This window comes from Paramisgurnus dabryanus, chromosome 2 (genome assembly GCF_030506205.2).
Source record: "Paramisgurnus dabryanus chromosome 2, PD_genome_1.1, whole genome shotgun sequence".
In the NCBI taxonomy this organism is placed as follows: domain Eukaryota; kingdom Metazoa; phylum Chordata; class Actinopteri; order Cypriniformes; family Cobitidae; genus Paramisgurnus; species Paramisgurnus dabryanus.
The window spans coordinates 36,123,121-36,145,898 of record NC_133338.1 but is presented as its reverse complement, the minus strand read 5'-3'; the positions used below and the strand labels follow the sequence as shown (position 1 = coordinate 36,145,898).

The following is a 22,778-nucleotide window of genomic DNA, read 5'->3' as shown; positions in this document are numbered from 1 at the left end:
TTGTTTATAGTCCTTTGAAACTCCGTTGAAAAAAAACGTTAAGTGTTGAGTTAAGTATTAAATGTTGGGCTCTTTTAAAGTCCATTAAAATGAGAAAAATCCTGCAATTTTTTCCTCAAAAAACATAATTTCTTCTCGACTGAACAAAGAAAGACATCAACATTTTGGATGACATGGTGGTGAGTAAATTATCTGGATTTTTTCTTTTAAGAAAATGGACTAATCCTTTAAAGCTGAGTTTTGAAACAAAACAGTTCAGCCAGTAGGGGGGAGTAGCGGTTGCAAGTTACCATGGTGATGTGGTGTGTTTACTCCAGATACTATTGAGCTACGCAGAGGAAAGCCACCAAATCTGTTTCTCCTTGTTTTGTTTTTCCTAATAACTCAGGGCATCTCAACATTTTAAATTTAGTCATCTGTTTGCGAGTCCCACGTGACATGGGACCCGTAACAATAAGACATCAAAAACATGATCTTGCATTAAACTAAAGATTTACACACACACCGCTGGAGGCCAACATATTAATCCTCACAAATTGAAGAGACGATAAGATGATGCTTCATTTAAAGACCTGGTGGACTGTTGTGATATTAAATACTGATGGTGCACTAGCATTGTTTCTACTCTTCGCTTTGCCCACAAACTGAAATGTGTACAGACAGGCATCAATCAATGAACATATCGACTTAGATTTTGCTAATTTACATTATAAACTTTTAAAGACTGAAAAGATGCTCTTTCTGGAATATCACATAATTTCCCCAATAGTTTAATGTCAGTGTAATACATAATAAAAAATGATGGAGCGGTTTCCTGGACAGGGATTAGACTAGTCCTAGACTAAAATAAATGTATAGAGCTGTCCAAACTGAAAACAATCAGTGCCCTTTGTTTTTCCTCAAAATGCACATCAGTAATGTTTTTAATAAGGCATGCTTGTTAAAACTAGTTATATTTGATAATTAAACTTAGGCCTAGTCCTATTTTTTTCTTACCCCTTTTAAAAAATATATTTTTACAGGATTTGCCAGTTTGCTTTCTAATAGAATTTTAGGAATATTTAGATATCTTGAAAAACAGATATAAAACAGGACAAAATGTTAATAATTTGACTTAAATTAAGTACTTTTGTCATGATTTTGGTCTTACCGGCCACCTTGTCTTTGTTTTCTTAATGTGTTGTGTGTTTTGTTTTGACAGCTCCACACTTGCGCGCCTACCACCTGGTGACCTCATTATCACTGACTCTTCTCACCGGCGTCACACACCTGTTTCATATTTTTGCCCAATCTGTTTTGATTTATATTCCCCTTGTGTCCTCAGTTCCTTGCAAGTTCGTCTTTGTATGTTCATGCCGCTCTAGTGTTGTCTCTTGCATCTCTCTCACAAGGATTTCGGATCTAGTGTTGTCTCTTACTCACACCATTCACACAAGGACGTTGGCTCCAGTGTTGTCTCATCTTCTTCACATACTGACTTTTACTGATTTTTGAATAAACCTCTGGATTGGGATTTTTGTGTTCTGTCGTTCCTAACAGGACAAACTTGCCATTATGGATCCCGCGGAGGTCGACGCACTCCGGACGGCGCTCGCCCAGCAGGGGTCTTGGTTGGGCCAACAACCTGCCCGTCTTTCCACCACGTCCCAGGAGGTCGAGGATTTGTCCTCCCGCGTGGCTGATCTTTCGTCTCGCTTCGACCAGGTCTGTCAGGACGCCGCCCTACTCAGCAGTCCGAGACGGAGCCCCATGCCACAGCCCCACCAGCTTATGATGGCAATCTCGCCTTCTGTCGGGCGTTCTTGTCGCAGTGTTCTTTGGTTTTTGCCCTCCAGCCCTGCCGCTATTCCTCCGAGCGCACCCGGGTTGCGTATGTCATCACACTTCTGGTCGGCAAGGCACGCGAGTGGGCTATGGCCGTGTGGAATGCCCGCGATCCTTGCTGTCGCTCTTTTGATGAGTTCCGTGAGGAGATGGAGAAGCTCTTTGACCGCTCGGTGCGCAGGGATGCTGCTGCGGCTCGGCTGGCTCGGCTCTTTCAAGGAAGGCTCTCTGTTACTGAGTACTCTATTGAATTTAAGACCTTAGCGGCTGACTGTCAGTGGAATGAAGCTGCTCTCTGGGTGCAGTTTGTAGATGGATTGTCTGATGGTCTCCAGGATGAAATCGCCATCCACGATCTTCCCCTCTCCCTCGATGCCATTATTGACCTAGCCCTCAGGATCGAAGCCCGGAGGCTGCTACGTAATCAGCGCCGCTCTTTTCGCCAGCGAGTTTTCCTGGACGAGTCCACCCCGTCCACCTCTTCATCGACTTCACCGCCTGTTGAGGCCGAGCCCATGCAGCTGGGGCGGATGCGCCTTTCACAGAGAGAGAGAGATAGGCGTCTGCAGAATGCCCTGTGTCTCTATTGCGGGAAGCCCGGACACTTTGCTAAGACCTGCCTGCTAAAAGCCGCTGCCCATCAGTGAGTCCGGGAGTCCTAGTGGGCGTCACCTCTTCTAAACTCTCCCCTGTTTCCAGTACCCAACTCCCTGTCACGTTGTCCTTCGCTGGGCGGGATCGTCCCTCCTCCGCCCTTCTCGACTCTGGAGCGGAGGGCAACTTTATTGATGAAGCACTGGTTCCTCTCAGATCCCCCTGGATGTCTGGTCCCTCAAGGGGCAGCAGATGGCGCGGATTACACACTGCACTGCTCCTGTGAGTCTTTCTGTCTCAGGCAATCATCGTGAAGAGATCGTGCTGCACCTCCTCCATGCCTCTCTTTCACCTATCATTTTGGGGCATGCATGGTTGGCGCAGCACAATCCTCACGTTGATTGGCAACACAATATTGTTTTATCTTGGTCTCAGTCTTGTCATGTGTCTTGTCTTGGTTCTGCTGTTTTGGGTTCTGTTCTCTCTCCTCCTCAGGTTTCGGCGGCCGATCTGACCGGGGCAATCCTTGCATTGACTAGAGGGGCTTGAATGACATTACTGTTAAGAATAGGTACCTCTTTTCCTTTAATGTCTACTGCTTTCGAGCTTCTGCAGGTAGCGCAGTTCTTTACTAAGCTAGATTTGCGCAATGCCTATCATCTGGTGCAAATAAGAGAGGGAGATGAATGGAAGACAGCGTTTAACACCCCTACCAGACACCTCGAGTACTGCGTTCTGCCATTCGGGCTCACGAAAGCTCCCTCTGTCTTCCAGGCTTTGGTCAACGACGTGCTGAGAGACATGATTAATAAATTTGTCTTTGTGTACATAGATGACATTCTCATCTTTTCCCCCTCTATGCAGGAACACACTCAGCATGTTCGCAGAGTTTTACGACGGCTCTTTGAGAACCAGCTATTTGTTAAGGCGGAGAAGTGCGAATTTCATCGTAGGTCAGTTTCGTTCTTGGGTTTTGTTGTTGCCGCAGGCGAGATACGTCCCGACCCAAGATCAAAGCGGTTGGCGAATGGCCAGTCCCCGAGTCCCGTAAGGAGTTATTACGGTTTCTGGGCTTCGCCAATTTTTACTGGCGTTTCATCAGGAACTACGGTCAGATTGCTCAGCCCCTTACGGCCCTCACCTCCACCAAGGAGAGGTTTGTCTGGAGTTTCAAGGCTCAGGAGGCCTTTGATAATTTAAAGTCCCGGTTTATAATTTAAAGTCCTAGGTAATCGGGAGCTGCTGGCGGTCAGACTGGCCTTGGGTGAGTGGCGTCACTGGTTGGAAAGGACCTTGGAGCCCTTCCTGATCTGGACGGATCACAAGAATCTCAAGTACATCCGTTCAGCCAGGAGGTTATCGTCTTGTCAGGCTCGGTGGGCACTCTTCTTTGACAGATTCAACTTCGCCCTCTCGTACCGGCCCGGTTCCAAGAATACTAAGCCCGATGCCCTCTCTCGTTTGTTCGAGAACCCCGTTTCCGCTAGGGACGAAACCATCCTCCCGGAGGGGTGGGTGGTGGGTGCCCTGCGCTGGGGAATCGAACAACGCGTGAGACGGGCCGGCCGGGAGGGGGAAGTGCCAGAGGAGTGCCCAGCGGGTCGACTGTGGGTTCCGAATTCGCTTCGCTCCGAGGTCATCCGGTGGGGTCACGAGTCCAGGTTTGTTTGCCATCCGGGGGTTCGGAGAACGTTGGCTGTCGTCCGCCAACGTTTCTGGTGGCCCTCCATGGCTCCAGATGTCAGACAGTTTGTGTTAGCCTGTCAGGTTTGTGCCCGGAATAAGGCCTCTCATCAAGCCCCTATTGGTCTGCTTAAGCCCTTACCCGTTCCCTCCCGTCCTTGGTCTCATATTGCCATAGATTTTGTGACCAATTTACCTAGCTCTAAGGGAAACACTGTTGTTTTGACCATTGTGGACTGCTTTTCCAAGGCTGCTCACTTTGTCCCTTTGCCCAAGCTCCCCTCTGCCAAGGAAACAGCCCAAGTAATGATTGAACACGTCTTTCGCTTACATGGTCTGCCCACTGACGTGGTTTCTGATAGGGGTCCTCAATTTGTCTCTCGTTTCTGGCAAGGATTCTGTAAACAGATCGGCTCTACAGCCAGCTTGTCTTCAGGTTATCATCTGCAGACCAACGGGCAATGTGAACGGGCTAACCAAGATCTTGGTCGAGCTCTCCGCTGTCTGACATCCCAATATCCGAGCTCCTGGTTCCAACAGCTACCCTGGGTGGAGTATGCCCATAATTCTCTCCCCGTGTCTTCCCTTAATATGTCCCCGTTTGAGGCGTCCATGGGATTTCAGCCTCCCTTAATCCCGTCCCAAGAACCCGATGCGGCGGTTCAGTCTGCGCTAGCTTTCGTCCGTCGTTGCAAATGCACCTGGAGGAGAGCTAGATCTACTCTACGCCAAGTATCCAGACGAATCAAAGCTGCGGCTGACCATCACTGTAGACCTGCACCCGTTTTATCTGTGGGCAAAAGGTATGGCTTTCTTCCAGGGATCTGCCTCTCCGTGAGCCTTCTCGCAAGCTGGCTCCGCGCTTCCTTGAGCCATACAGAATCGTTAAGGTTGTCAATCCCGTGACGGTCAGGCTCAGATTGCCCCCTGCACTCGGTCGGATTCACCCTGTCTTTCATGTGTCCAAACTTAAACCCGTTTTTTTTCTCATCTTAATCCCATTCCCTCTGCTACCACCCCTCCCACCCCTAAGCTTGTAGACAGCGCCCCCTTATACTGTTAAGTCCTTATTAGATGTGTGCCGCCGGGGCAGAGGGTTTCAGTACCTTGTAGACTGGGAGGGTTATGGTCCGGAGGAGAGGAGTTGGGTACCGGCCCGGGACATCCTGGACCCTGGGCTGATCGAGGATCTCCGCCGGCGACGAGGTGAGCCCCCTGGCCGGTCGTCGGGGGGGGGGGGGGGGGTCCTGTCATGATTTTGGTCTTACCGGCCGCCTTGTCTTTGTTTTCTTAATGTGTTGTGTTTTTACAGCTCCACACGTGCGCGCCTCCCACCTGGTGACCTCATTATCGCTGACTCTTCTCACCGGCGTCACACACCTGTTTCAAATTTTTGCCCAATGCGTTTTGATTTATGTTCCCCTCGTGTCCTCAGTTCCTTGCAAGTTCATCTTTGTATGTTCATGCCGCTCTAGCTTTGTCTAGTCCCTGTCTAGTCGTGTTTAGGATTTTTCTAATAATAGTCTGTGCTCTCTGCTGCCTTTATCCTCCCAGATCCCCTGCTCTGCCGTACACTTCCCTAAGGATTTGTTCCCTGCCATCACCCGTCTCCTGCTGGATTTTGCTCTCATCTTTGCTCTTACGCTCACTCGGCTGGTGTGGCAACTGAGTCCGACATCTGAGCGCTGTCCAGCATCTCCACCTGCTGAAGGCGGATTCTCCACCTTATCTCTCTCTCTCTGTTTCGCCAGGAGCCCTCCTCTGTGACCTACGGGTGTGTTAGTGGATGTCCTACGGCCCGTGCTGTGTTTCCCACTACTATAGTCTCTCCCGAGGGCATACGGCTGTGGACTGCCGCTCTAGTGTAAAGAGGGCGACAAATATTCGTCCTCTTAACGGCTGAATACAGGCCGAAATTTAATTTATTATTAAGGTAGCCTACTACGCCACCTGGGGGCTTATCTGAGACCCAGGACTCACAAGGACAACCACATTTAATATAAATCACGTCACCCAGAGGGCTGGGCATATAATATTGACAGTGACGAGATGGATCAAGTTACAAAAACCTTTTATGAAGTACACAGATAAAAATATTTAAAATTTGGGAATCAATGCAACACTCAATTAAGAAAATAGCACACTGAGAAGTCCTTAAAAGGATGCAAGATGCTGCTTAGTCCAAAGGGGCAGTCCAGTTCGTCCTAGCTTGCTCAGATCAAGTGCACCACTTTGTTTCAGTCCTACAGTGGCCTAAGTCTCCACCGGATTCACACAGCACACTGAAAAACAGATGAAACGGCTGCCAGTATCTCTAGCTCACAAGTTATACACAACACCTCAATAATTACTTTCTCGTGCACACAGCTTCAAACCACAGCACAATCACACCACTCCAATAGCACAGCACTACACCCTGAATATAGCAATAAAAATACACAAAGTGACTATAGGCTAGCAATCACTGGCAATCATCAGGTTTTGTAATAAATGTTTAAAACAGTGCGACCGGTCAAGTTCAAATGGAGTTTTCCTTCATTGGTCTTGCTTCAGGAGTATAAAAGCTGAAATGGTACTCACAATAGGACCAGGTAGCAATTTCCACTACCCAGTCTACGCGAAGTCCAGCGTTGTAAACGGAATGTTCTGTTCCGCCGGGGTAAACACTGTTATGCTCCACTCACAGCGTAGACTCCTCTCGCTCTCTCTCTGCGTCGTTGCTGCACGGCAATCCACCCGCGCTCATTTCATAGTGTAGCCAACCTCGTCCTTCAGCGTAATACACTGCACATAGATCTGCTCACACTCGTCACGCACTGGAGAAATCTCTGAGTCTTTCAGGGAGTTCGCCGTTCATTCACCCGCTCACGCGGTCTCCGTAAGACGCTACCACGCCAGTCACACTTCCGCTATTCCACACATGACTGCACGTCTTCCGTAAGGAGCTCTCAGTTACACAGTCTCTACAGCATGCTTTTAAAGGGCACAGTCTCCACCCTTCCCTAATCAGCTCATCATGCTGGCATACGCAACAGTCTATTACTCATAAAAAAAGAAAAAGCAGAACAAGGCAATACAGACAGGCATGATCCATGAGATTATACAATTCATTAATATTTTCATAAAAACCAATGATATGATGCACAAGATTATACAATTCATTAATACGTTCATAAAAAAACAACATCAATACTCAAATCCCATCACATCTAGTGTTGTCTCTTGCATCTCTCTCACAAGGATTTCGGATCTAGTGTTGTCTCTTACTCACACCATTCACACAAGGACGTCGGCTCCGGTGTTGTCTCATCTTCTTCACATACTGACTTTTACTGATTTTTGAATAAACCTCTGCATTGGGATTTTTGTGTTCTGTCGTTCCTAACAACTTTAACCTGATATAGCCTATGGGTCATAATTGCATGTCTTTAGCTTTATCGTAAGATTAAAAATTTTTAATCATAAGATTAAAAGATTAAAAAGTTTATTGTTGAACAGCATGATTTCCAATTGCATCAATTACAATTTTATTACCTTTTAATAAGAAAATAAAAAGGTTTAAAGTTGCAATGAAAGAAAAATAAAAATGTAATTTGTTTTGTAATATTGTGGTATTTTTTACAAATGATTTATCTGTGAGCTTCATAAATTTTTTTAAATTCATGTGCCCTCATAATGTTTAATCAAGAATGCAAATCTCCTCCCCTCCTAAAAACAATCTCTTTTTACTTCCGGTCATAATGTACAGTATGGCAGCTGGGCGGGGTCCGGGAGAATATCGCTGTGATTAGCAATTAGCAACACGACCCAACTTCAAATGATCCAATCAGATCTCGATGGACAAATTCAAATCCAGCCCTGCCTTATTTCATTTCAAAGGCCAGTTTTACTCGGATACACGTCACCACGGGGAAAGTTAGGCCAGTGGTTCTCAAACATTTTTAGCGTGCGCCCCCCCTTGTGTACGGCGCATTCCTTCGCGGCCCCCCCAAAGAAAATTTATGACAAAAAAACTGTTCTAAAACTCAACTTTTAATTAAACTAAACAAATTAGATAAAAGAAAGTATTGCTGTTTGTTAGTAGACCTATTTTTTTAGGTTTGATTGCACAGAATTCATGATAAATTAATTTATTTTATAAAATGTCAGTTTGAGAAGCACTGAGTTAGGCAATTGATACTTCCCTTTCATGGCGACTTTAAACAATTTTAAACAACCTTTCACAAATCAACTACCGGTATTATGATCAGTTATCTTGTCAAGACACAGCTACTACTAGTATGGAGATACAATAATTAAAACTCACAGGGCTGTGCAGGTTTTGTTTTAATTTGTGAGACGTTTTGTGGCCATTGTGTCTAAGGAGGAATGAGAAACACTTTTAAAATCTGAGTTTTTAAACAGGCAACTCACTTCACATACATTATATATATATATTTACATTTATATTTTTTTTACATTTTCATGTTTTTAGAGATTTGCCATGAACAGTGTGCCAATAAAGCCATCACATATTAATAAGCCAAGACTGAAACAGTGAACTCTATACATAAACTACGGCTATGTCGACTCATCCTGTGGCTCCATCCAGTGCCCGAAAGATCGAGACTCTGGTAAACTATTTCTAAAACACATTTCAAGTGTATTATTATGTGTAAAGTTAACTCTGCACAATCCGTGTTATTTCTTCTCACCCAAAAATATCCTTGAGTTTTAATGAAAAGCGTAAGGTTTATCATCTGCTGTGAAAGAAAATCACAAAATATCTTACAGTTTTTCTGGGTTGCTTAAACACATTTTTTGAAACTATGCCTTGTAAGGGGAACAATAAAAATATATATCCATCCGTTTGGCCCAACGGCGGAATCCAAACATGGCAGAAGGATCGTCGCGCGTTCGGTCTTTTCCGGCGCTTACCAATGACGTTTTAACATTACGCAACTTAGGTAGCTTCATCTGACTCCAAGAAGATCAAGACATTTTGTAATATGAATCCAATTGATGTAATTATGGAATTTAGATAAACGTTTGATCATTTTATCTACTCATGTTTACATTAACTCATTCATTCGATTACCAATATCATATCAGCCCACACCGGCCGTTGTGCGGGTATCTGTACACAAACTCGACCGTACTAGAGGTTGTAGCTAAAGCAATTTAACAAAGTCAATCTCTTGTTAAAAGGTCCCAATGTAGCTCTCAAAAATTGCCAATTAAGTATAAAACTTAAACCATAGTCAGAGGTTCAGTCTAGCTCCTTCTAGATGCATAGTTAAATCATAGGACTATGTAACAACATGATTAGAACAAAGGTAATTATAATTACCAAATGCGATAACAAAACAACTTAGTTAAGGTTAAATAATTAATCTGACCATACAAAAACTAGAGGTTATGGCTAAAGCAATTTAACGATACCGCTTCATGTTAACGTGCTCTCATTAAATAGAATCCATATAGCCCCCACAGTCGCTTACACCACTTAATGAATTATAACCAGAGGTTTAGCTTAGCTCCTTCTAGCTGCCTATAGTTAAATCATATGACTATAGAATAACGTAACTATAAAATGGATAATAGAACTATCACTCTGATAGTCCATGCGACTTCCCACCAACATAGTGAAGAGGCAGAATCTAATTAACATGAATTAACCCCGATCAAAGATTTGTGGTAACAAAGGATATCTTTATAGTAACTTAGAAGAGTCAATAATACAGAGCAAATTAGAATGAATGCAAATGTAACAATTTATTAACCAGGTAGGAAAACATAATTCAGAAGCCAATTTACAATCCAATTTAAACACAAAAAAATCTAATGAGAATATTGCATACCTGACAAATGATGAAGATCTGTTTACAGATTCCTCAAAGTAAAATAAAAATACATGAGGATAGTCCCACCCAAATCTTTTACCATTTCCCTTAAATATCCAGAGAACAAATCATTATGATAATGATATACTGATTGGTTCTTGTAAGCCCAGGGGTGTTTCCTAATATACATACAGTGGGTGATTGGTCAACATGTCTAAGGTGGGAGTTTTCTCCCAACATTAGGTTAAATTTACTTATTTATTGTCACAGATTAACACTGAATCCTGTTGTCATATTAATAAACCCAAATGTACCACTTGCATTAAAAACAATTCATATAACACCAAACAAGACCAGTTTCAGATTCTTTGTGAATGTAGAATGTAGCATTCCATATAGAGTTTGCTTTTAAAACATGAGGAGAGGAGGACGAGAAAGTGTGGTAGGGTGTGTGACTCTTCTGTCCCACACCATGGGGTAGCTGTCTTGGGGGTAGATATGAATTCTTGGAGGAAGGTTTTTGATGATAATTCAACAGGAATTTCAAAGCGGTTCCCTGTGCATTCAGCCATTTGCTGCTGGTTTTAAAAATACCTTTTGTCAGGGTTTTGCATCACCTTACAGCCTCATATTCTCAAAACAGTTAACACAATTCCATTACGTCTCACACAATTTTCCAAACATCCTATTTTCAGGTCAAAATGAAGCTCTACAATCAAAACCATTCACTCTTACTGAAAAACCAAACTTTTTCCTCAGACATCACACACAAGCTTTCTAAAACACATATAACATACTAACACTGGTGCAATAAATTCAAAACAATATATCCAAAACTGCTATGTTGCTTGTGGTTCTTCCCCTCAAAAACCCGTTCACATGGCCAAAAAAGACAAAATCAATGCATGCATTAGCACATTTTTATTCATTCACATCACAGCTATATTGGTCCTAGCCAAACAGCGAGGGAAAAATCCTCTTGCGTGATCCACCTCTGGCGTCCGTCTACTGATATGTCTTTCTGTATGGAAAGCAATTTTATGCATTTCTTTATTCCAGTAGCATAGTCCAACAGTGTATGCACACTAAAGTTACTGTAGAGAGCAGTCATACTGTAAGTACACCTATATGTTTTCCTCCCTGAAGGCTCTGAAGATGGAGGTGTAACCCACCTTAAAGTTTGGTTACTAAGACCATAACTTTAGTATTAGATTGCTCAACTATATACATATTAATACACAGAATAAATATAAATATAGCAAGAACAAAAAGCTGTTTACATTATATGTTTTTATTTTTCATTTTCTTTTGGTCTGCTTGACGTGTTTAATAAAAGACTTTAAATTTGGTATAGTCAACTTCAAGGTGACTAGTTTGTTTATGAATATATTTGAAAAGACTGTTATTTTGGTGCAGTTATCTTCTAGGTGACGGGTTTGTTTGTCATTCTGGAGACTCCACTTGAATTGTAATTAGACGTTATTGATAACCCTTTTAAGAAAAATTATACTTTTGTAATATAATCTAACAATTTTTATAAATCTGAATCAGTTTACCATTTCTTGTACATATTTTGTCTACATATTGTTGAGGCTAGAAGACCTGTGTTGTTTTATCCCAAACTCCGGTGAGTTGAAATGCTATGATATTACTCTGATAACTGAACTAACTAATTAAAAACCAATCGGAGATTTACTTTTATTTTATTGTACTGTTATTGTGATAATATTGTTTTTATGTTTTTGAGTAATATAGAAGTTATTAATTAATATATTGAATAACATGATTTTTGATATATATGACTGTAGATGCTAACAAACTCCTAAGAGATAGGAGACATTAATATTAGAATGTTTAGAGGTGCGCACACATTAGCCTGTGTGTGTGTGAGTGAGAATGGCACTTTCTCTCTCTCATTACGAGCGATGCAAGTTAATAAAACTTGTTGAACTGTAGTTGAATTGTAATTTAAAGAGATCTTATGATATTTAATATATGATGTTAATTAGTATTCTCAAACTGCTGCATGGAGATTGGTTTTTTTTATTGAGCTGGAACACTGAGCTGGAACACTGGATGGCGAGTCAGTCCCATTGGATTTCGATTGAACTGGTTTTCCTTTTCACACTGGACAACCAAAACCCTTGAACTCTACCCTTGGATCAACCTGTGTTCCTTGGACACAGATAAGCCTTCACACATACACTGACATATTACACCTTACATACCCGGGTACAGGACTATTTATTTTCTTTTACTAATTTTATTGGAAAGCTTTTATTTGATACTTTGGGAAAAGAGCTCTTATTTATTTATTTTATTATTATTTATTTCTCAATATTTTACTGTGGTTCTCTATTTTGTGATCAGAATGAAATATTTTAAATAATTTATTGCTGTAATAAAATTACTGCATTTTTCTTCCACTCTTACACATTGTCTTTGTCAATTTACTCCCCCCTCAATGCTGAACCTGGAACTGGCCTAAACCAAATCATAACCTATAGAGGCACCTCCTTTTATTTTAAAGCAATACATTTTTATTCTAGTTAAGTAGAGCAGAGAGGTGCTACAGAGGCAACAGTGAAGCGACTCAAATTAGCCTTTACTTGTTGCTCAGCTTCCCTCATAGTCATACCATAGACAAGGACATGGTCAACTAGAGTGGCTCGAATTTCATCTGAGACTGCTTGTCACCTTGCCCTTCGTCTCCCTCCTTCTATTTCATCATGTCCTCCTCCTCTTACTACTCCTTCACCCCGCCCTCCTCCTCTTCCTCCTCCTTTCCCTCATCTTCTGCCTCCTCCTCTCCCTCTTCCTTCTTCTCGACCTATTCCTTCATTTCTCTGTGGATCCATTCTTCCAAAGCTCAGTGAACTGATTCAGGCCCTTTTATCTATCTCAGGGGTCTCCAACACGTCGCTCGCGAGCTACTGGTAGCTCGTGTCTTAATTACAGGTAGCTCGCTCGTGGGTTTATTTATTTATTTATTTTCTGTGGTTATGGCGCATTTTGATGTCTGGTTAGTGTTACAAGCGCCTGTGGTACTAAAAATTGGGGGCGTGTTTGACGTCGCGTTGTAGACCGGCGTATGACATCAGTAATTTAACATGTATGATCCAAAAACAAACAGATAAGTCCGCGCATCTGCGTCCCGGCCACCGGCCGATCCATCCGCGCAACGCTGTGAAGCCCGCGCCACAGCAACCTACCGATGCGTGCGACGCTTTGAAGCCGAACACACCTCGGATCGAGACACTATGTTTAAAAAGGATGCCGTGATTTTCGGATTCACTTTTGGTAAAACGAAAATACAGTCGTTGTCACAAGTTCAATGGGTTATCATCTCATATTTAAACATCAAATGTCAAGAAATACCAGAGAGCCATATGAGCATTACATGTTGACTGAGAACAGGTAAGAGGATGACATGACACAGCTAACGTTAATCACTAAAATGATAGCAAAAGACTTAAGGCTGCTTAATATTATCAAGCTTGTGCTTTGACTGGACGTGTTTAAAAGCATGCTGATGATGCGCATTCAAAACAGAGTTAAACTTTCTGTCCAGTATAACTTAATTTAAGTCTTACATTTTGTGCAGATGCACTTTCTATAATACATTTATGTTGTACCAAGGCTTAATATTATGTAGAGTGCGTCATACAGTATAAAGCGCATCAGTTTGTGTTTATTAACCCTTAAGTTTCACTTCATCACGCAGCTTTTCCTGTTAGAGGTTTCTGTTAAACATCTATTTCATTAATACTCTAATATAAAAAATTTTGTCATAGTTTCTTCAAAATTAAATTTTATTTGAGTGTTTAATAAAAATATTTTTATTTTCACAATGACGCCCTTTATTGCCTCAGTTAATCGAGTACTCGTTTTTCAGACATATGGATTAATCTAAATGAAAAAAATGGCATACATACCTATTATGAATACAAAAGCAGTAAATACTCTATGTAAGTTTGGATCATCTTTCTAAATCTGATCTTTAATAAATGATTTTTTTTTATTCAAAATGTGTGTTTTTTTTAAGAATCCTACCCATATATAAGAGGTAATAAAAAGTATAAATAAAGACAACATGAAAGTATTTTTTGTTGTTGTTGTTTAAAAGGATCTGTACTTTCATTTGATGTATCGTATGTTAATGTTTAAAGAAATGCATTTTCTGGGAGGTATTAAAAATGCTGGCACTGGCTGGCAACTTAAAAAAAAAATGCTGTAGAGGAAAGAGTAGTTAATAGATCGTTGTGTATTAACTCCCTAATTTAGGTATTACGTGAGACAAGTAGCTCTCGACCACTTTTGTTTTTTAGAAAGTAGCTCTCCAATGAAAAAAGGTTGGAGACCCCTGATCTATCTATTGAAGGATCTGATTGATGTGTGTTCAATTTTGACTCTAAGGGGTTGTGTACACCAAAACTTTTACGCCCGCGGCCGGCGCATGTTTTCAATTGTTTCCAATGGAAGCTCTGCATTTTTCAAATAAGCCAGCAGCTAGCGGGTTTTTTCCGCGCTGAAAACCGGCGCTTGGCGGTTTTTTCCGCGCTCGGCGCTGAGAGTCTAGAGTTGAAAGAGATTCAACTTTGGGAGAAAAGCTCCGCTCGTCAATGTCAGTTCTCAACACGGCCGCCCAATCACAGTGGAGGAGGGGCGCAACATTACCACAGCAACCAACCGGCTCGCAGCTGAAGTATCACAGCTACCGAAGCGCTTAGCTGAAGAAAGCTGGCACTCAGCTGAAAAACAGCTGGCATTCGGTGTCCTCAAGGCGTTTTCAGCCGCGTTTAAAAGTTTTGGTGTGTCCAGCCCCTAAGGCAGGGGTCTCCAACCTTTTTTCATTGGAGAGCTACTTTCTAAAAAACAAAAGTGGTCGAGAGCTACTTGTCTCACGTAATACCTAAATTAGGGAGTTAATACACAACGATCTATTAACTACTCTTTCCTCTACAGCATTTTTTTTTTAAGTTGCCAGCCAGTGCCAGCATTTTTAATACCTCCCAGAAAATGCATTTCTTTAAACATTAACATACGATACATCAAATGAAAGTACAGATCCTTTTAAACAACAACAACAAAAAATACTTTCATGTTGTCTTTATTTATACTTTTTATTACCTCTTATATATGGGTAGGATTCTTAAAAAAAACACACATTTTGAATAAAAAAAAATCATTTATTAAAGATCAGATTTAGAAAGATGATCCAAACTTACATAGAGTATTTACTGCTTTTGTATTCATAATAGGTATGTATGCCATTTTTTTCATTTAGATTAATCCATATGTCTGAAAAACGAGTACTCGATTAACTGAGGCAATAAAGGGCGTCATTGTGAAAATAAAAATATTTTTATTAAACACTCAAATAAAATTTAATTTTGAAGAAACTATGACAAAATTTTTTATATTAGAGTATTAATGAAATAGATGTTTAACAGAAACCTCTAACAGGAAAAGCTGCGTGATGAAGTGAAACTTAAGGGTTAATAAACACAAACTGATGCGCTTTATACTGTATGACGCACTCTACATAATATTAAGCCTTGGTACAACATAAATGTATTATAGAAAGTGCATCTGCACAAAATGTAAGACTTAAATTAAGTTATACTGGACAGAAAGTTTAACTCTGTTTTGAATGCGCATCATCAGCATGCTTTTAAACACGTCCAGTCAAAGCACAAGCTTGATAATATTAAGCAGCCTTAAGTCTTTTGCTATCATTTTAGTGATTAACGTTAGCTGTGTCATGTCATCCTCTTACCTGTTCTCAGTCAACATGTAATGCTCATATGGCTCTCTGGTATTTCTTGACATTTGATGTTTAAATATGAGATGATAACCCATTGAACTTGTGACAACGACTGTATTTTCGTTTTACCAAAAGTGAATCCGAAAATCACGGCATCCTTTTTAAACATAGTGTCTCGATCCGAGGTGTGTTCGGCTTCAAAGCGTCGCACGCATCGGTAGGTTGCTGTGGCGCGGGCTTCACAGCGTTGCGCGGATGGATCGGCCGGTGGCCGGGACGCAGATGCGCGGACTTATCTGTTTGTTTTTGGATCATACATGTTAAATTACTGATGTCATACGCCGGTCTACAACGCGACGTCAAACACGCCCCCAATTTTTAGTACCACAGGCGCTTGTAACACTAACCAGACATCAAAATGCGCCATAACCACAGAAAATAAATAAATAAATAAACCCACGAGCGAGCTACCTGTAATTAAGACACGAGCTACCAGTAGCTCGCGAGCGACGTGTTGGAGACCCCTGCCCTAAGGGCTTGTGTACACCAAAACTTTTACGCCCGCGGACGGCGCATGTTTTCAATTGTTTCCAATGGAAGCTCGGCGTTTTTCAAATAAGCTAGCAGCTAGCGGGTTTTTTCCTCGCTGAAAACCGGCGCTCGGCGTTTTTTCCACGCTCGGCGCTGAGCGTTGAGAGTTGAAAGAGATTCAACTTTGGGAGAAAAGCTCCGCTCGTCAATGTCAGTTCTCACACGGCCGCCCAATCACAGTGGAGGAGGGGCGGGACATTACCACAGCAACCAACCGGCTCGCAGCTGAAGTATCACAGCTACCGAAGCGCTCAGCTGAAGAAAGCTGGCACTCAGCTGAAAAACAGCTGGCATTCGGTGTCCTCAAGGCGTTTTCAGCCGCGTTTAAAAGTTTTGGTGTGTCCAGCCCCTAAGGGCTTGTGTACACCAAAACTTTTACGCCCGCGGACGGCGCATGTTTTCAATTGTTTCCAATGGAAGCTCGGCGTTTTTCAAATAAGCTAGCAGCTAGCGGGTTTTTTCCGCGCTGAAAACCGGCGCTCTGCGTTTTTTCCGCGCTCGGCGCTGAGCGTTGAGAGTTGAAAGAGATTCAACTTTGGGAGAAAAGCTCCGCTCGTCAATGTCAGTTCTCACACGGCCGCCCAATCACAGTGGAGGAGGGGCGGGACATTACCACAGCAACCAACCGGCTCGCAGTTGAAGTATCACAGCTACCAAAGCGCTCAGCTGAAGAAAGCTGGCACTCAGCTGAAAAACAGCTGGCATTCGGCGTCCTCAAGGCATTTTCAGCCGCGTTTAAAGGTTTTGGTGTGTCCAGCCCCTTAGTGTTTCAACCTTGGTAATTGTTTGCTAATTGAGCCTAAGCTGTGCTGACTTGAGTGAACAGTATTGAATGCTAGTACTTTCCATATGACCAGATGGTGTAAGCACTGAGAATGTAGAGATTTGTGTGTAGAGTTTTGAAGTTACAGTTCACCAAATCTGTCTCATGTGTTAAAGCAGGGGAGTAGTGTTTATAGTTCAGAAAAATGATTGTGCTTCTTGAAAAATGCCATTATGGTTTTGAAATTTTAGTTCAAAAGCCTGGTTATAGTGTTTTAGCAATCAAGGAAAACTGTAATAATCCAAGACTGAAATAGTGAACTCTATATATAAAGTACAGTAGGGCTATGTCGGCTCATTCTGTGGCTCCATCTAGTGCCCAAAAGACTGAGACTCTGGTAAACTATTTCTATAAAACATTTCAAGTGTATTATTATTTGTAAAGATCACCTCTGCACGATCCATGTCATTTCTTCTCTCCCAAAAAAATCCTTGAGTTTTATTGAAAAGCGTAAGGTTTATCATCTGTTGTGAAAGAAAATCACAAAATATATTACCTGAAAATTCAACCGTTTCATTAAGATTGAATAAATATGAAACTTTAAAGATTTGTTGTTAATGTTACTTTACAACATTATCGGTTATTGACAAGTTGTTTAGGAGATGTAATTGCGTACATTTAGTGGGTATTTGTCATTAAGGTCTTTTTTTAAAATCTGGTACTCAACTGTTCATGGTTACTCCTATTTAAATTCTCCCAAACATTTGAGTTTGTTTCATTTAGTAGGGTTTCATCAAGTAGGGTTTGCTTTATTCTGTTGATATAATGTCATTCTCTTAAAGGCAGCAAGTTATCGTTATAGTAAATTATAGTGTCAAAATTCTGATTGTGAGTCAAACTTACCTCATTAGTTGATAAAAATGTAGGTAAAAATACATTTCGAGGTGGATTCTAGGTAAAAGCGGAATAAAAAGGTTTTTGTTAATATACACATAGACATAATTCAGTTTGCAAAATGATAACATTACAAACTTTTGAAAAGTGTGGAGGTTTGTTTATATAAAACGAAAAGAGAATAAAGCACATATTATTAAGAGTTCCTGTGTAATGTAATAACTTCTCACCTTGATGAGGGAATCCAACATTGCTTTCTCCTCTTGTAGTGGTCGTGCTGATGTTCCATCATCTGCAACCTTGTTGTTAGATCGTGGCATTGAACTATGTTTGAAATGGTAACAAGAATAAAACCTTGTTCCAAGAGCCGAAAGCTACCACCAACCCTTAAACCCTCTAGCCTTAACACAATCTTAAAGATGAAATAGATTATAATAATCCATATTTGAGCTGACAGTCAAAGCATATGACCAATGTTTATTTATCAATTTATCTACAATAGCAGTATACAAATAAGCCAGATGTTGGGATCTGGCTGGGAATGTGTCAGTATCCTCCAGGACCCTCCAGGTGTCTCTCTCTCTCTCTCTCTCTCTCTCTCTCTCTCTCAGTGTGCCAGATTCTGGCCAGACCCCAAGGGCCAGCAGGTGGTCCAGTACTTTTTACAGTTCTCGCAGCAGTTAACCAACATGTCCAGAAACTAATATCTCACAAGATTTATTGGAATCTTGAATCTTAGTATGAATTTCACAAAAAAGTTCAAAATAAATTGAAAAAAAATCTGTTATCATATCTTAGGCATGTAGTGATTGATAACTTTACTGAAGCAAAATAATTTTTCTTTTATCTTGAATGTATTAAGAACATTTTCTTAAATTAAGAAGTGTTTATATTTTCTATATGCATTCATTTCTGTTTGGATATCTGGATAGGTTAGAAAATCACTAGTCTTCTCTGTCTCCGGTCAAATTAGATTAGGGGCATATGTATTTGCTGAATTGGTTTGGTTATCCTATCTTAACCATGACCGTACAGGCCATTCAGAATGCAAATCCTGTTTTACTATATTTTTAGATGTTTGGTCAACACATTAATTCATTCATTCAGATAACCACAAATATACACTACAAAGAAATATGCCAACATGTGAAATGTACTAATGCCTTGTTTTGCTGTTACCCTTCATAACCTCTGGCTTTGGTTTTTTGTATATACACTCTAAAGAAATGCTGGGTTGTTTCAATCCATGGTGGGGTAAAAAATGCACAAATCCACCCGTTGATTTAAATCGTAATTAGTGAACAATTGAATTAATTAGACTAATCGAGGTAATGACAATAAAATAAACTTTTTTAATTTGAATTTTATTTGAAAACTTATTTTTTCTCAAATTCTCAATTTAATCCTAAACTTTACAATTTTTTTTAGACTAGATGTTGTTTTGCTTCTCAAAAACCTACAACTACATACAATGTTTACATATTTTTTTTACTGGTAAATAGGACAGATTATTAGTAATTCTACCCAAATCAAGTACTTTAACCTGATATATGGGTAAAAAATCGGATGTCCTCTTTTATACAAGTGATTACTGTTGAACAGCTTGTTTTCCTGCATCATCAATCGTCCTTTAACTGAGAAGATAAAAAGTTTAACATTTTTAAAACAACCATTTTCAAATAACTTTTAAAAATCAATAAATTAATCTATTTTATGATATCACTGGACAATCGAGACAATCTGGTACTTCTGCTATGGAGTTAAAATAATATAAAGCATCAACTTACCATTTAAGTGATTGTTCGTTAGGGCTATGCAAACCCTTGACCTTTGATTTCAATTTGTGGCACTTCTGTCTAATGGAGGAAGAATAAAAACACTTTTTAAACACAAGCTACTCATATACCCCAGTTTCACAGACAAGGATTAAGGCTAGTTGTAGACTAAAACACATGTTTGAGCTGAAAATAACTTGCATGTAAAGAACTTAAAATATGCTAGTGCCTAAGCCAAATTTATCAAAAAAACTGCTTAAACGTCTTTTAACTAAGGGCTAGTCCTGACTAGCTATAAGCCTTGTAAGACTAGTCTTAAAAGTTAGTCATGAATTTTTCTCTTCAAGACTGATCATAATAATGTTTAAAGTATGTTACATAGAAAGGTAGATTGCTCTAATTTAAATCCAAATAATAAGACTGATTAGTCCTACCTAACTGCTAGTTATTCTTAACTTTACGGCTACGTTTATGAAACCTGCCTTATAGTAATACCTCTTGCACAAAAAGTATGGATTTCTAAACATTTTACTTAAACAAAAATGCTTAAAAGTGTATGATAAAATAATTCAGTTACCGACTATCAGTAATTCAAAAGGTTCTGACAACTCGATGAAAATAATGGGCCGGTTTCCCAGACAGGGATTATTTTAAACCATGACTAGGCCTATAATTTATAAATAAACATTACTGGTGTGCATCTTCAGACACAACAGCACTGATATATTTAAAGATATGTCAGAGCAAGTTGTTTTCGGTCAAGACAACACTAACATTAAGTTAGTCCTGGACTAGGTTTAAGCCCTGTCAGGGAAACCTCCCCAATGACATCTCTTACGTAACCCTAAACCAGCGGTGCCCAATCCTGCTGCTGGCGATCAACTATCCTGCAGAGTTCAGGTCCAACTCTAATCAAACACACCTGCCTTCATTTTTCAAGTGACCCTGAATACCTTATAGCTGCTTTAGGTGTATTTGATTTGGCTTGGAGATGAACTTTAACCCTGGAGAACCCACAGGGTCAAATTTGGCCAATGCTATCCAATCTTCTTGGGTTATCCAGGGTTAAACTTAAAAACAAAGCAAACACATTTCATGTGATTTGAAATGTTTTTTTATGTTTACAGAACTGAACAATCCCTGCCAACATGCACGTCAATATCTTTATCCTTAAAAACTGATTCAAAATTGTGCAGCCAGATCTTTACAGAGAAGTTGTAAAAGCGATTATTGTGATGGATTTTTTTCTAAATTGGTTTTCTGTCCAATTTTGAATTAATTTCAACATTCTTGTATGTTACATCTTTGCATAAATACTGTAGGCTCCCTTTATTTTGGGTGGGTTTTTATTATCGGTTTCCTTTCTTGTTATAGGCTATTTGCCTACATGAGTGTAGATTTGTGTCAACTGTTGTTTTTATTAATCATTGTATAAATATTTGAGTGTTCCCTCCCCCCAACCCCTCACAAACTATGACCCTGAGTATATTGTAGGCTACAGCACTTTGTTCAATTGCTGTTTTTAAATGTGCTTATCAGGCATCAAGACTGTAAAGGATAGCCTACCTCTGTGTGATCCGTCTCATTTTTCCTTTCCAAAAACGTATTATTGATGAATGTTTGGTTGATCGTCTATTGTGGAAGAAGATACAAAAATTAAAAACCTAAAGGATTTTTTAAAGATTATATTTTACTAGAATTGAGATGGTACAATATAAGCAATAACCATGTTGCAGAATGTAATTATTTAATATCATAAAGCTGTGGTTTACAACATTATCAGCCACTTTTTTAAAAAAATGCAATTGTGTACACTTTAGTAGGTATTATTTATTCAGGTTTTAATTTAAAAATTTGGCACTTACCTGTTCATGGTTAGTCATATTCAAAGATCCAGAAATATTTGAGTTTGTTTGATTCGTAGCAGGAGTTGGTTTCTTCTGTGGATGGAATGTTTACAAATGACTATAATAGTATTTGCAATTTAAATTGTATTTTTAAGTGGAGGCTACTGCTTGCTGAAAGCTGATAGGACTCACCCCCTCAGTGGATAAAAATATTTCAGAGTTCAGCTGCAAAAAAAACTAATTAACAATGTTTCTGTTAAAAAATGTAAACTAGCTAAAATCTTATTTTTTTGTGAAATTTACTACATAATTTTTTTTACATAATGTATGAAGAACATACAACTTTGATATTTTAAGTAAGACATGTTTAAGATGTGAATCCCATTAAATTGTTGACGCATTAAAAGCTGTCTGAAAGTAAAAACGTTTTTTACATACCACCTGTGGTGTTGAGAGCACCAAAGAGATGCAGCAAACAAAAATGATCAGGTGTTTTTGCATTTTCAATAATGTACAAAGCATCAGTGAGCTGAAAACTGTGTGTCTGAGATTACAGATTTGAAGAGGCAGAGACTTGCAATGTCAATTGAGAGGGAGAAGCCAATGACAGAATGACAAGTCTTCAAACAGCGCACTCTTACAATCATACTGTACAGGAAAAATGTGGTTGTTTGTTATAAATATTTTTTTCCATAAAAAAAGAATTTGGAAAAGAGTAAGAAAAATAAATTGAATTCAGATGAAAAGAAGGTTTTTTACTTTTACTCTACACATTATTCTAAATATTTTATTATGCAGTATACATGCAAGAATGGTTTTGCACAATGATACTGTAGATAACTTTGTTTGTACAACTTTATATGTTTAAGAGTAATTTTTTAAAAACTATTTTTTATTAATATTATTTTAAGTCTTGACTAGTGATGGGTTACTGTAATCTATGCAAGAAATGTAAAATAGCTTAACCTTATTTTAATTAGTTGTCATGTAAAAGCACATGTTGCCATGATTTGATCAGATCAATTTGACAGTGTACCTAAATAATGCTCAGACTTTCTCTTACTGTATGTTTTACTGAATGAAGTTAGTTATTGAATACTTCTTTTTAACTTTGTACTGAAAATACTAAGACTTTGTGTGTATTCTACAAAGAGACTATGGTAGACCCTAAAGCAGGGAGGGTAAAAAGTGTGAATAGTGGTGTCTTAACTGTGGTAA

At 39.8% G+C, this 22,778-nt stretch overlaps 1 protein-coding gene across 4 annotated transcripts in view; it reads right to left on the bottom strand.

Annotated features, from left to right (window-relative positions):
• The window catches only part of rgs9bp (regulator of G protein signaling 9 binding protein), a 42,294-nt gene extending 20,088 nt beyond the window's left edge, over nucleotides 1-22,206 (bottom strand). The window contains exons 1-7 of one of the 4 annotated variants that reach the window (XR_012335498.1): nucleotides 21,999-22,186; nucleotides 21,753-21,785; nucleotides 21,579-21,653; nucleotides 21,280-21,345; nucleotides 19,726-19,794; nucleotides 17,948-19,572; nucleotides 8,826-8,840 (exon numbers count right to left, since the gene is read on the bottom strand). The gene's annotated coding sequence lies outside the window, so the exon portion shown is untranslated. Of the gene's footprint in view, nucleotides 1-8,825; nucleotides 8,841-17,947; nucleotides 19,573-19,725; nucleotides 19,795-21,279; nucleotides 21,346-21,578; nucleotides 21,654-21,752; nucleotides 21,798-21,998 lie in introns of those variants that run through there. The other 3 variants (XM_073812735.1, XM_065289368.2, XM_065289369.2) reach the window with 3 other exon arrangements.
• Between the last annotated feature and the right edge of the window lie 572 nt (nucleotides 22,207-22,778).